Source organism: Equus caballus, chromosome 14 (assembly GCF_041296265.1).
Source record: "Equus caballus isolate H_3958 breed thoroughbred chromosome 14, TB-T2T, whole genome shotgun sequence".
NCBI lineage: Eukaryota > Metazoa > Chordata > Mammalia > Perissodactyla > Equidae > Equus > Equus caballus.
This window is the reverse complement of record NC_091697.1, coordinates 95,735,662-95,748,700: the sequence shown is the minus strand read 5'-3', so window position 1 is coordinate 95,748,700 and position 13,039 is coordinate 95,735,662. Positions and strand designations below refer to the sequence as shown.

The following is a 13,039-nucleotide window of genomic DNA, read 5'->3' as shown; positions in this document are numbered from 1 at the left end:
GAAGGGGGAAGGGGGAAGTGGGAGGGCACAAGGAGTGATTAGGCTCACATGTGAAGTGATAGACCATAATTAGTTTTCGGGTGGTGAACATGATGTAATCTACACAGAATTCAAAATATATTACGATGTACATCTGAAAGCTATACAATGTTATAATCCACTGTTACTGCGATAAAAAAAAGTAAAACAAAAAGAATACTCGTCCATACAGAAAAAAATATTTAATATACTTATGCACAGAAAGTTTGCCAGTCACATTTTGGTTTTATTTTAAAAAGAATTAAAGATAATTTTTGCAGAAGGAAAGACTCACACAGGAAATTCTTACTCTGTCAGACAGTATTATTGCCAAATTTAAGACATTATATTAATTTGCTAGGGCTGCCATAACGAAGTACCACAGGCTGGGTGATTGAAACGACAGAAATTTATTTTTCTCACGACTTTGGAGGCTAGAAATCAGAGATCAAGGCGTCCACAGGGTTGATGTCCCCTGAGGCCTCTCTCTGACTTGCAGATGGCCGTCTTCTCCCCGTGTTGTCACACTGTCTTCCTTCTGTGTGCGTCTCTGTCCTAACCCTCTGTTCTTCGAAGGACACCAGTTTTTTTGGATAAGGGCCCACTTTCACGGCCTCATTTTACCTTAACACGTCTTATAGACCCAGTCTCCAAATACAGTCACATTCTGAGGTACTAGGGGTTAGAATTTCAGCATAGGAATTTTGGGGGGCACAATTGAGCCCATAACAGATATGGACTAGGGTAATGATCTCAAAAGGTATTTTCATTTTTATACCATTACAGTAAAAAATTACGAATGAGTGTCCTATGATAAAGGTTACATAAATTAAGAAAATTTTAGCAAAACAATTTTCTGAAATTAAAGCACCTAAGTTCAATTTACCTTTCCCAGTTAATGAACGAGAGAATGTCTTCTCAACACTGACTAATGCGGTTTATTTATTTACAAGAAAGCCCTAGTAACAACAGAAAAGAAAGAAAGCGTAAAGAGATCTCATTACACTTCAACGATGTTTGTCAAAGCACTGGTCAGGTTCATTGTACACTTTACATTTACTTGTCAGAGAAATCGGAATGTATCTGTTCAGCAATGGAAGCCAGTTGGAGGAGTTTTGGTAGTTGTTGTTCAGGTGGGTTCATGTCCAAAATTTTAAAGGAACTGAGACTCTAAAATCAAGGTTTGTAGGGGCCGGTCCCGTGGCTGAGTGGTTGGGTCCGCGCGCTCTGCTTCGGTGGCCCGGGGTTTCACGGGTTCGGATCCTGGGCGCGGACATGGTACCACTCATCAAGCCATGCTGAGGTGGCATCCCACATGCCGCAACTAGAAGGACCCATATCTAAAAGAAATACACAACTATGTACCGGGGGGCTTTGGGAGAAAAAGCAAAAATAAAATCTTTAAAAAAAAAAAAAAATCAAGGTTCGTAAAGACTGAAAATGATCACTAGTCAGAGAACATCTCTATTGTGCTAAAGCACCAATACTCACTGACACGAAATGAGAGTTCACTTTGGAACTTAAGACGGAGAAGAGCTAGTGTCAGGTGTTATGTGTGAAGAGATTTGGGGGCCTCTTTATTTAACTGTTTTTTAAAATTTCTATGTTGGAGCACAACATACCATGCACTAAAAAATTATAGCAGCCTAAAATTTTCTGTGAGATTTTTTTCTTAAGAAAACAAAATGTCAAACCATGTCTCTGGATATTTACACAAAATAGGTGATAAGACATTCCAAGGAGAGAACATGCTCTTATAACGCTTATCTTAACGCTGTGAAAAGCAAGAATTTCAGGTCCTACTCCCACCTCCTTCGTTTCCTCTCTGCAGCCTCAAATTTAACTACTTTTTAGTTCTAGCTCTCTCTTTGTAAGAAAACTATGCAAAAGAATAGCTATTTGTTTCACGTTTTGTTAACGTTGGGGGTGAGGGTAGAGGGTGTAGCAACCAGTAAGAATTCTAAGATTCTTGGAAGTGCATCTCACTGTAAAAAACTATTTTAGTCATGAAAATCAACAACTACCCGGCTGCCAGACTATAACAACAGCAGCAAACAGTAACAGCAAAAAGACCTAAGTGAGGGTGTGGGGCCAAGAAGTAATATTTATTGTATTCCTACTCCGAGTTAAATAGTGTGTTAGATTATTTGTATGTTCTGTTTAATTTAGTCTTTAAAAAAACTAGAAAACTAAGGCTCAGGGAGGTGAAATGATTTTGCCAGTTTACTATGACCAGCCAACAATGAAATTAGTATTTTAAAATAGGTCTGACTCCCCAGTTATGCTCGTGTCCCCACAGCGTACCCTAGAAGGCCGGGGGAGGGGGGGGTCAGTTCTGCCAGCATAACTGTGGTCAGAACAATCAAGAAAGCCAAGGAAGTCATATTTGTCCGGATTAAACAACTCAACCTACAAACCGCTCAACTCTAATATAAGGCAGAAAACTGGATTTCAAAAGAAAAGAAAAAAGAGGAGAGCAAGGACACAAAACTGAGTTTCAGAAAAGAGAGCAAGTGAGAGATTAGAAATAAATCTTGCCTGATTTGCTCCCACGGGCAAGAAAAATAATATTTTTCAATCCTGCTTAACCCAAAGTAATCTGAGTTATTTAAAGTATTATAACCACTGGTGACCAACCAGAGAGTTTATTCTACCTTTTCATAAGCAAGGCCTCTCAGAAGCAGGAAGTGCATGCAAAAAGGGCCCAAGTGATCGAAATGACAGTGAGTAGCTTCCGTTATGTATGAAGAGGGTCCCATGTCTGCACCTCATGTGTGTCGAGAGTTCCACCCTACACAGCTAGACCAGGAAGTCTCTTCTCCATTCAGCCTGAGAAACCAGGATATTCTCTCTCCTAGGAGGCATTCAAACACAAGCAGAGTCATAAAGCCAGAGAGACATTTGCACACCATTTAGGCCAATACCTTACTTTTCAAAGGAGGGCCAGCATCTTTAGATCCACCAGTGGTTAATAACAGAATCCCAGATTAGAAAACTCAAGATTTCAGAAATCCAACTTTTTCTCCAAAATAAATGCATAGTTTCATTTGCAAAGTAGGGCATTATTACCTAAAGATAACAGCATCTGCAGAAATACTTACTTAGCAACTAAATCACAAGGTCTCCCTCAGAGCTTCCTTTAGGCTAGAAATAGTCCGCGCTTAGCCAGCTGGCCTGAAAAACTACCAACAAACACAAAAAACCAAAAGAACTGCAGAGCTCATCCCACGCCCCCATCTACTCGGAGGAGTATCTGTAGCACCTTTTTTGGAGACTGAGGGTTATAAAGCTAATGAAAGGAGAAGTGCCTGGCCTTGCTTCCTCTGTGGCATGCTTTTAATACCTGGAAATACTTACCTTTCTAGTTAACCAAATGCACAACTTTTTATTCAACTGTTTCTTAAATTGAAGGCCGGCACTATTTGCAAAGACCGTGATAGCTATGACCTGTTCAGTGGCCTCAGCTCTGCCAGCAATGAACACGGGCAGACCACAGACACCGGGGTGTGTCAGGACCACCTGTAACTACAGTGTCTGGGGTCCACAGGAGTACTGAGTAATGCTGGTTTCCTGGCAGCCTAAGAGGTCTTAAGGGAAGTCACCTTCACTGTCCTGGTTCTAAAAATGCATTTTGGAAGCTCTGCTATCCTAATTTCGTCATGTTGTTTTCCTAATTTATTTTATTTGCCACAGAAGCAAATATTTCCATATTAACGCTATACTGATTATAAATAAAAAAATAAGTGTATGTCATACGTATTTCTCTAATTTACAAGAAGCTGCATTTTAAATTCACACATGAACACATACAAAGAAAGAGATGATAATTCTGCAACAAATTATCTGGTAAAAAAATGTTCTTATTTACTTTGACTTAAACACAGAGGCAGAAAGACTCATCTGACAGAGCTTGCTTGAATCACTCACAGCATCATAGTTTCATGGAGCACTAATTACATGAAAGCTGAGGAAACAGGAAAATTTATGAAATAAAGACCCTGCTTCCACGGATTCTGGTCCGAGTAAAGGTGATAAACATGAACTTAAATGCAGTGCGGGTCAGTATATAAAACGTCCCCTGCGCACCAAGTGCCTGATTCAGACGATTTACCACAAGGAATTACATGAGAGAATCTTCTGCCAGAACAGGAGACTGCAAACTGCAGCCCACAGGCCAAGTCCACCTGCCACCTTTTTTATGTGGCCCATGAGCTAAATGGCTTTTTTATATTTTTAAACAGTTGGATGAAATTCTAAAGAAGAGTAATATATTATGACACTTGAAAATTGTTTGAAAGTAACATTTCAATGTCCACAGGGTTCTATTGGAACACAGCCCCACTCATTTCTTTACATTTTCTCTATGTCTCCATTCATGTTATAACAGTGTTTAACGGTTGCTACAGGGGTTGTATGGCCCAGAAGCCTGAAATATTTACTATCCAGGCCTTCACAGAAAAAATATGGTCAATCCCTGGTCTTGTGGATCAAGGTTGAATCGAATCTTGAAGAATAAGGCAGAATTTGTATTGGTAGGATAGCTAGGGGGGTGATTTAGAAAAAGATGAGCCAGGCGTAGCACTAGGAAGGCACACAGCTTATTCAGAAGGGACTGAACACGTCAGTGGTCCTGGGGTGGGGAGTTGATGAAGTCGGTGAAGAGGCCATCCACTGGAAAGACACAGCAGGCACGGCATGAGGAGAGTGAGGAGGAAAGAAGTGCTTCTCCCCACACCCACCCCCAGCCCCAAACCACTTCCATTCTCCTGCAGAAAATAAAAACCAATAAAGGCCTTTTTAAACACAGAGTGATGTATTCAAAGAAAAGTTTTTCAAAAGACTAATTTGGTGACAATGTGGATGGATAGGAAGTTGGTGGGAAAACGACGAGAAAAAGATAAGGGAAACTGAAAATAAAGATTTAGATAGAAGACCCTTAAATAGTTCTATCAGCAAAGAAGGAAGACAGAAAATCATGTGGTTGCCTCGTTGATGTCTGTATAGCTGCAGGGATCCACATAGAGGGTACTCTTAATATATGCTGCTTGGATAAATGCACAGATGGATAAAAGGAAGGAAGGAGGGAGGGAGAGAGGAAGGGGGACAGAGAGGAAGGAAGCGAGGGAAAAAACATTTGAGAGATTTTGTCAATCGACTAAGTGAAGTAAAGAATAAACACATGAACAAATTTAGAGTTTAGCTTTAGCCATCTAGCATTTTAGGCAACAAAGAGGCATTCACAAGAAAATGGCTACCAGCAGTGGGAAATGTGAGCTGCCAGCTCTGGATCAAGATCAGAATGGAGATAGAGATAGAAGCATCCATCTACTCCTTTAAAGATCGGTCCCATGAGTCTGAGAGTCCCAACAAGCTTCTCCTGAATAGTTGGTAGGAGCTTATTACGCTTATATTTACTTTAAGATGGGTAGGCAACTTTCTAAACCTGCAAGAGAAAGTTGTAAAGGCAGAATCTGTCACTGTGTCTAGCAATTTGCAAGGTATACTAGAGGTGATCTTATTAACATAACAAGCATTAGCCTCTGAGATTCCACACCCGTATCATTACTTCCATCAGCAACACAGAGAGAGAGGCATCAGGGCACCATTCTGTTATTTGCACAGACGCTTGCTTCTGGAAAATTATGATGCAGACTACGTGAATGGGAAAAAATACTGGTTTCATTTTTTCCCTCACCTGGATATCTCTTAAGTAGAGTCTGGGAAACCGGTTTTAAAAAGTGTGCTTATAAATGTTCTGTATTTATTCTCAAAGCTACCCTGGAACGCTTCCCTGACAATCCCATTTCTAGCAATTATCATTTTAAATTATGTTTTAACAACTAAATGACTCTAGGAGCACAGAAAGGGGCACGAACAGTTTCACGGTGTGACACACTTTCTGTGAACCGCACTGAAGCCAGAGGGTTGCAATAAATAAAGTGGCTTTTATCTCGATCAAACTTACTCAAAGATGTACGCATGTATCTCCAAAAACCCGTAGGCAGTTCCCCACTTCCTGATGAACACTGGCTTTTCTTGAAATATATGCTTAGCGGTGGAATCTAGGAAGGATCTGTCTGTGTTTTATAAGCATCATTATCAGAACAAAGGCATTCAGGGAATGAAAAATATCTCCACTAGGGATTTATGTTTGTTAAGAACTCAGAAAACACAGAATCTGCACCTGCTACAAGATAATATTGGGCTTACAAAGCAAAACAAAGATTTCAACACAAAGCTAAAGATATTTATACTCATCGGGATATTTACTGAACTGAGTCATGAGAAAATTAAAACCTAAATGACTTGTTATAAAGGCACTGAAAGTCCAGAATATTAAGACACTATGAGATACAAAGAATAGAGATTTGTGCTGGAAAACAATAGAAAAGATACTATAGATCAGATTACGAAGGAAGGAAGGGTGGAACAGGCCCTGCCAGTTCTTACTATTCATTCTGCCCACACACACATCTTACACTAAGTTTCCTATTTTTAATTGAGGTAGAAAAGGCCTCACATTCTACACTCTGGTAGTCCTGTTATGAATAACGCTGAGACCTCAAAGATGGCAACAAGAACTTAAACTGGTTTTCTAAATCTTTATCTGCAGCATATTCCACATGACATTGTCCATGCTGTCCCCATGTAATAGCATAACCTTTTCCACCTCCATCATGTAACTGAGGGCTCTCCTGTCAGCTTTACGACTGTGACAATGAAATGTACAGGAACCCTCAAAGCTGCCTACCGAAGCTCATAGAAGGTCAAGGGATAAACTAAGCAGTCTGCATATTCCTGCTGTTCTTATCATTGCCAGTAATAATACCTCGAATTTAAATAATAGCTTTCCTCCAAGGAGTCAGAATGCTTTCATATGTATAGTACTTTATTCAGCTTTACTACTTTCCTATAAACAAAAGATAGTGAGGGTTTGTTGATTCCATTTTAGATGGAAGAACTGAGAGACAAGTTAATAGTTAACCAAAAATGATGCCAGAATATGCATGATCCTTTAACCTAGGTTTCTAATTCAAAATCCCATCTTCTCTATGCTAAATTATAATTATGCAAAACTTATCTTTGGCAAGTGGTAGCTTTTTCTTGGATATTTGGAAAAAGCCTAAAGAATTAAAGGTAATTCCTGATTGCAAGTTTGAATGCAAATAATCTTTATTGAGATATAACAAGCCAAGTATTTCCAATCTTATCATTCTAATGTCAAATTTTCTAGTGTCAGAAATAATATTTGGGGGCCAGCCCCATGGTGTAGTGGTGAAGTTCTGCACAATCTGCTTCAGTGGCCCAGGTTCTCAGGTTTGGATCCCAGGTGCAGACCTACACCACTCGTTAAGCCATGCTGTGGAGGTGACCCACATACAAAATAGAGGAAGATTGGCACAGATATTAGCTCAGGGCTAATCTTCCTCAGCAAAAAAAAATAATAATAATTGGCTGTATGATGGTTAAGTATTTAAGCCTAGTCGCTACCCTGTATCTAGAGACTTTGTTTTCAGTTTTCTAATGTTCGTGACTCAGGAGTCAACTTAAAAAGAATGAAAGAAGATCTCAGTTCTTAGGAGGAAACACAAAATATAGAGTCATATTAATTATTACCGTGTTATTTCACAGATCAAAAAATACTGCTTAGACATGATTATTGATGAACCAGAACTGTCTAGAGGCAGGCACGAAGGTGTCAAAATGGAAACAAAAAGTGGGACAGAGGAGCTGCCCAGAAAGGGGAACAGAGTCTCGTGGTTCCTTACAGCAACCATTAGAAGAGAGAGGAGGGCCAAAGGTTGATGATGTCACATATGAACAGGACATATTACACATGGAAACAGGCAAGAAAAAGTTTATTTACAAAGCAAAGCTGGTACCATCAGATCCAAAAAGATGCTTGATAGGAAATCTCTCACAAAGACTAATGGAGTCCACGATTACCACGTGATGGGTATTATGCTAAGTACTTTCCACTCATTTCTTCATTTGATTCTTACTACTCTGCACATAGGTGTTATTTTGCCCAGTTTACAGGTGAGAAATTAGGTTAAGAGATGCTGCCTGACTTGCCACAGGTCCCACAGCTGTTAATTGATAGAGTCAGAATAAGAGCCTAAAATAATCTCCTTCCAAAGTTTGCTCTTAACCACTCTGCCATGCTGACTAATTTCGAGAAAAAAGATTAAACCTTTGAGAAAAACTAACAAGGACTTTTTTTCAAGGATTTTATCTCTCACACCAGTTCCTCTGTGTTTCCCTTTTTCTCTTGGACTAAAATACTCCCCCATTTACTGAGGGAGGGGGAGGTCAGAGAAACATTCACATATTACACCTATTACTCATGTCTCGAGGGAACCTGAAGGGCAACTCTGTTGGCATAGTCGTGAGCACAAGCGTAATTAAGAATTTCTAGTACCTGAGTGAGCTCCAGGATTTATCCTCCACCCCAGCCCATTATAGACCCAAATATCATCATGCACACACACATGCCAAATCCAAGTCAGTCAAGAGCATTCCTGGATACCATCATGTGCGGATCTATATAGTAGAAACCGGCCAGCTCTGCACCCTATCTAGTTTTTCTCCTGCTGGGTTCAGCTGTCCCCACCCTGGCACTAGCATCATTTGGCCATCAGAGAAGAGAAATAGCATATTCACAAGAGTGCCCAAGTAGCCAACAGAATAACTAGCTTCCATCAAAAACTAACCCTATCAGTAAAATCTGTAAAAATCTCTCAATGGTTAAGTACAGCATACAGAGCCGATCACAGCCTTGCTTTCTTCCCTGCTTCATCTCCCACTCTTCTCTTCCCACACTCCACCCTAATACATGGAATCACTTCCCAATCCGTAAATACACAATGCTCTTTCATGATACTAGGTTTTTGAAAATGCTGTTCTTTTTCCCAAGGTGGCTTTTTCTCCCTGAGCCAGTTGACAAACTCATTATCCTCCTCCAGATCCAGCTCAAACGTCCTCCCCTCTTTTCTGTATTACCTTCCCCCTTCTGTGCTCTTGGACCTGTAGAAGGCCTGTGTTCTAGCGCCCGTGATATTGCACAGAGAATTTATTCACATGTCTGTCTTCCCAGAGAATCTGCGAATCCAGCGCCTAGAGCAGAGCCCAACATATAGTAAACAATAGATGGAGACTGGATGGTCTGTGAGTGAACGAAGGAATGAGCCTGAGAACTGTGCTTTTCCTCAAATGCTTTACAGTTTTAGTTCAGACTTGTAAGTTTAGGCAGGTACTTTGGGTTACTGACATAATCGTTCTCCATGAATTCAAATAAAAGCTGTAAACATTGGTAGTTATCCAATAGAAAAAAATTCTACTTGAGATGAATGGGACTACAGAATTGGAGAGCTCACAGGACCCAAGCTCAGGAACCAGAAAGAGGTGGAGGAAGAGGAAGGAAGTGACTAAGAAGGGCAGCGTGCTAACTGGGTCGCTGTATCATCACACACACCGACAACAGCTCTGATTTACGTTACATTGCTTCAATGCTAGGAGGAGTCTTGATTCTTTGGCTAATTTTCCTCTCAGGTGACAGTGATTGGATTTCTGGCCCTTGACAGTGGTAAGGCCTTCTCCTGCTGAGCCCGTTTGTTGCCGTTCTCTCCGGCATCATTCCTCTACCGAGAATGGATTTCCTCTTTCTGGTCATCACCATTGTTTTCTTGATAAATTCTGCAGTGATTGTCATTACAGTTTGTTAGCACCCTTTGCTCTTAGAAATTACATAGTGTGATTAATGAACATTTTGCCAAAAATGTCTTCATGTTACATTCTCTGATGTATTCTCAAAAGATTGTCTTAAGGATAAAGAAAGAGGTAAAAAAAATAAATAAATAAAAAAAAGGCAGGGGAAATATACCTCTAAGAGCAAGGACATTTGAGATATAAGTTATTTGTGTTAACTGACTTTATATTCACAATAAAGACTTCAACATTTTAAGTGAACAGAATTTGCTGGGGGAAAAATAGAGTAATAGACAAATCTTATTATTTCAATAATCCATTCAATCAGCATAAGCCTGGCACTCTGCTACGTATAGATGACAAAGTCAAACAACAGAAATTTCCTAACTTATAGTTGTTCATAATCTACACGAAATAATCTAATTATAATGCAGTGATAAGAGTGAAAATAGAGACAATCTGTGTAATGGATATAAATCTCCCTTTACAAATTTGTATGCACAAGAAATATATTTGCTATTTTCTGTAATTATGCTGAATTACATTTTATACCAAGTCCACATCTTCCAGGCCAGTAGAAAATTTGCCCTTGGTAACTCTTAGTTCCTTCTCCGCTATCCTCTCACCTGGGTCATTGGAATTGGGGAGGAAAGAAGAGTGGAGAGCTTGCCCTCTGATCTTTGTTTATTGTTTGTCCTGTCTGCAGGACTCCTCAGGCCCAGGGGCCTTCAACCACCTCTGTGACCTGCAGGAGAAACGAGAAGCTCTTACCTGGCTGCAGATAGCTTTCTCTGCCTGAGTTCCCCAGGCAGCTGGTCTTGGAGGCCTCACTGAAGAGGGGCAGAATTGTGAATGTTTAAGAAGGCTGACTTCAGCATCACTTGGATTCACATCATGAACGTGCCATGTCTGTGTGACCTCCGGCAGATGTTCTTCCATTTCCTAAGCTTCAGATTTTCATCTGTAAAGTGGAGATATGTATATTACCTACCTCCCAGAGTTGTTGTGAGGACAAAATTGAGGTAATGTAACATAAAGTACTTAGCACAATTCCTGGTACATAGTCAGTGTTCAGTAGCAGTCAGCTGCTCTCATTATCATTGCTGTTGCTATTGTCATTGTTGTTACTATTACTGATCATATTCAGGGCATTGCCGAAAGGAGCATAGAGGTCCTCTCTGCTCCCAGGACCTACAGATCTCTTTCTCTTCCTTCTTTCCCCAGGCCAGGAAATTCTTTTCACCTGGGAGAGAGGTTCCCATGTTCTTCACCACTTTCACCTGGATTCTCCCCTGCTGGTTGCACATCACTTTATCTTGATATTTCTCCTACAGTCACCTAGGAAAATGGTCCCGATGGCTTTATGTGGTTTTTTGGAGAGGCAAGGAGGCTTCTTTCCCCCAAAACATCCTTAGACAAAGAATAGGGAGGAGGGGAAAGGGGGAAATACAGAAAGAAAAAAAAGCATTAATTTGTATCTCAAAATATTATTTAGCTGCACTGATGCAAAGTGGTATGAGAACATTAAAAAGGAAAAACTTAACTCCCTCTGGGGAAAACAGAGAAAGGCATAGGTGATCACATCTGCATCCTAAAAGATGACTCATGTTCACTGTGGCAAAAAGGCTGGGCAGGTGCATTTCCTCACTCTCCCGTAAGCTCTCCGAGGGAAGGACCAAATTCTAATTTGTTCTCCAACGTACCTCTAATCTTTCCAGGTGCCTGGCACATCACGGACATTTAATAAACTTTTGTTTGATAAATAAAGTAAATTTCTGGAGAAGAAATAACACGCATAAAACCACAAGCCTTAAAAACGTTTAGATGTTCAGAGAAGTAACAGGTAGATGGAAGCAAAGCTTTAGAGGGTGAGGGGAGAGAGAGAGAGAGAGAGTGACTAATGGAAATAAAACACGTTATAGAACTAACCGGGATGAACTCATTGGTCTTACTAAAAAGTTTCAATTCTTCATGTAATGGAAGTATTGATTTAAGCAGAGGAGTGACCAAATCAGGTATAAATGATGAGCATGTGGGGCAAGGCTGGACACAAGAGAGAGTAGTTAGAGAACTAGGCAAAGTCTGCGGTGGTCCAGGAAAGGAAATTGAACTACTAGACATAATTACCGCTCCTCTGTAATAGAATTCTGTAATAGAAGTGTAACAGCTTTGTGGAGGGGAGGGCTAAGTGAGCTTCCCCACCTCTTGACACTAGGCTTAGCCATATGTCTTCCTTTGACAGATAGGATGTTAGCGGGCGTGGCTCAAGTATAAGCTTGAAATGTGCTTGTGCACTTGAGGTAAGCTTTTGAGCTGAGGGGATCTGCCATGAGAAGAATATGCTTCAGTAGCCACTGAACCTCAGCCTAGGCCTCAGAATGAGACACACGTGGCAGGCCTGAACACAACATGCAGCCTGCAGCTCACAACCCAGACTCTGGAGCCCAGCCTCACCCAACTGAGACTCATGAGAATAAATCATGTTGTTTTAAGGCAGCCATTGAATTTTAGAGTAGTTTCTTAAAGGATCCTCTGGATTCTAAAACTTGAGATTTTTTAAAACTTCGTGGCCCCCTCTTCACACTGGTGTCTCTGCTATTTACAGTCTCCACAAGACTTTTAAAATTAAGAGAAAGTCCTACATTCTGGCTGGAGTCCTTGAGGAAGCCTGTTACTTTGTTCCTAGGGAAAAATGAGAAGAGTACCAAATCATTGTTTGGAAGAAAAACCTGAACTCGATGAAAAACTTCCAAAGAAAATGCTTCAGAATGGAAAGTTAAGGTTTAATAATGTAAATTGGGAAATTTTTTAGAAGAGCTTTCACAGATGTGTTTTAAGAAAATGTTTCTGTTCACAAACTGGATGTGAGCCATACTATAAGTACCAAGGACTGCATATTTGCAGAGTCGTCTGTCTCGCTCTATGAGTATTTGAAATGGAAAACAAGGATAGAGAAGATGGTATGAAGGTCTTACAGGCCCAATTCTTCCTCCACTTCATGTTACTACTAAAAAGAAGCTAGACTGGCTAAGGCTGGCACACACTTACCTGAATGACTGCATTCACATGAGGTATTACTTAAGGCAGAAAAACTCTGTTGGGTTATGGTGTTATAGGGTTATGAGTTTCAATGGTTCCTAAAGCAAAATCACAGCTTCTTGGCTAGGTGTGGAGTTTTCCTTGAAGAGAGTTTATCTTCTCATTGTCAACCATCTTGGATGAGCTCCAATGGGAGGCAAGAAATGAGGACCTAGGGCCTTAGATCGAGGTGAACAGCATCTTCTCTTTGGTCCTAGGAATTTGGAAGGGGCTC

The 13,039-nt window shown here is 40.5% G+C and overlaps 1 long non-coding RNA gene across 4 annotated transcripts in view; it reads right to left on the bottom strand.

The window, feature by feature from the left end:
* Positions 1–206: 206 nt before the first annotated feature.
* The window catches only part of LOC102150079 (uncharacterized), a 30,246-nt gene continuing 17,413 nt past the window's right edge, over positions 207–13,039 (bottom strand). The window contains exons 3-7 of one of the 4 annotated variants that reach the window (XR_011425200.1): positions 12,775–13,018; positions 10,768–11,136; positions 10,498–10,687; positions 2,673–2,872; positions 207–1,358 (exon numbers count right to left, since the gene is read on the bottom strand). This is a non-coding gene — a long non-coding RNA (uncharacterized lncRNA). Of the gene's footprint in view, positions 1,359–2,672; positions 2,873–9,226; positions 9,715–10,497; positions 10,688–10,767; positions 11,137–12,774; positions 13,019–13,039 lie in introns of those variants that run through there. The other 3 variants (XR_011425199.1, XR_011425202.1, XR_011425201.1) reach the window with 3 other exon arrangements.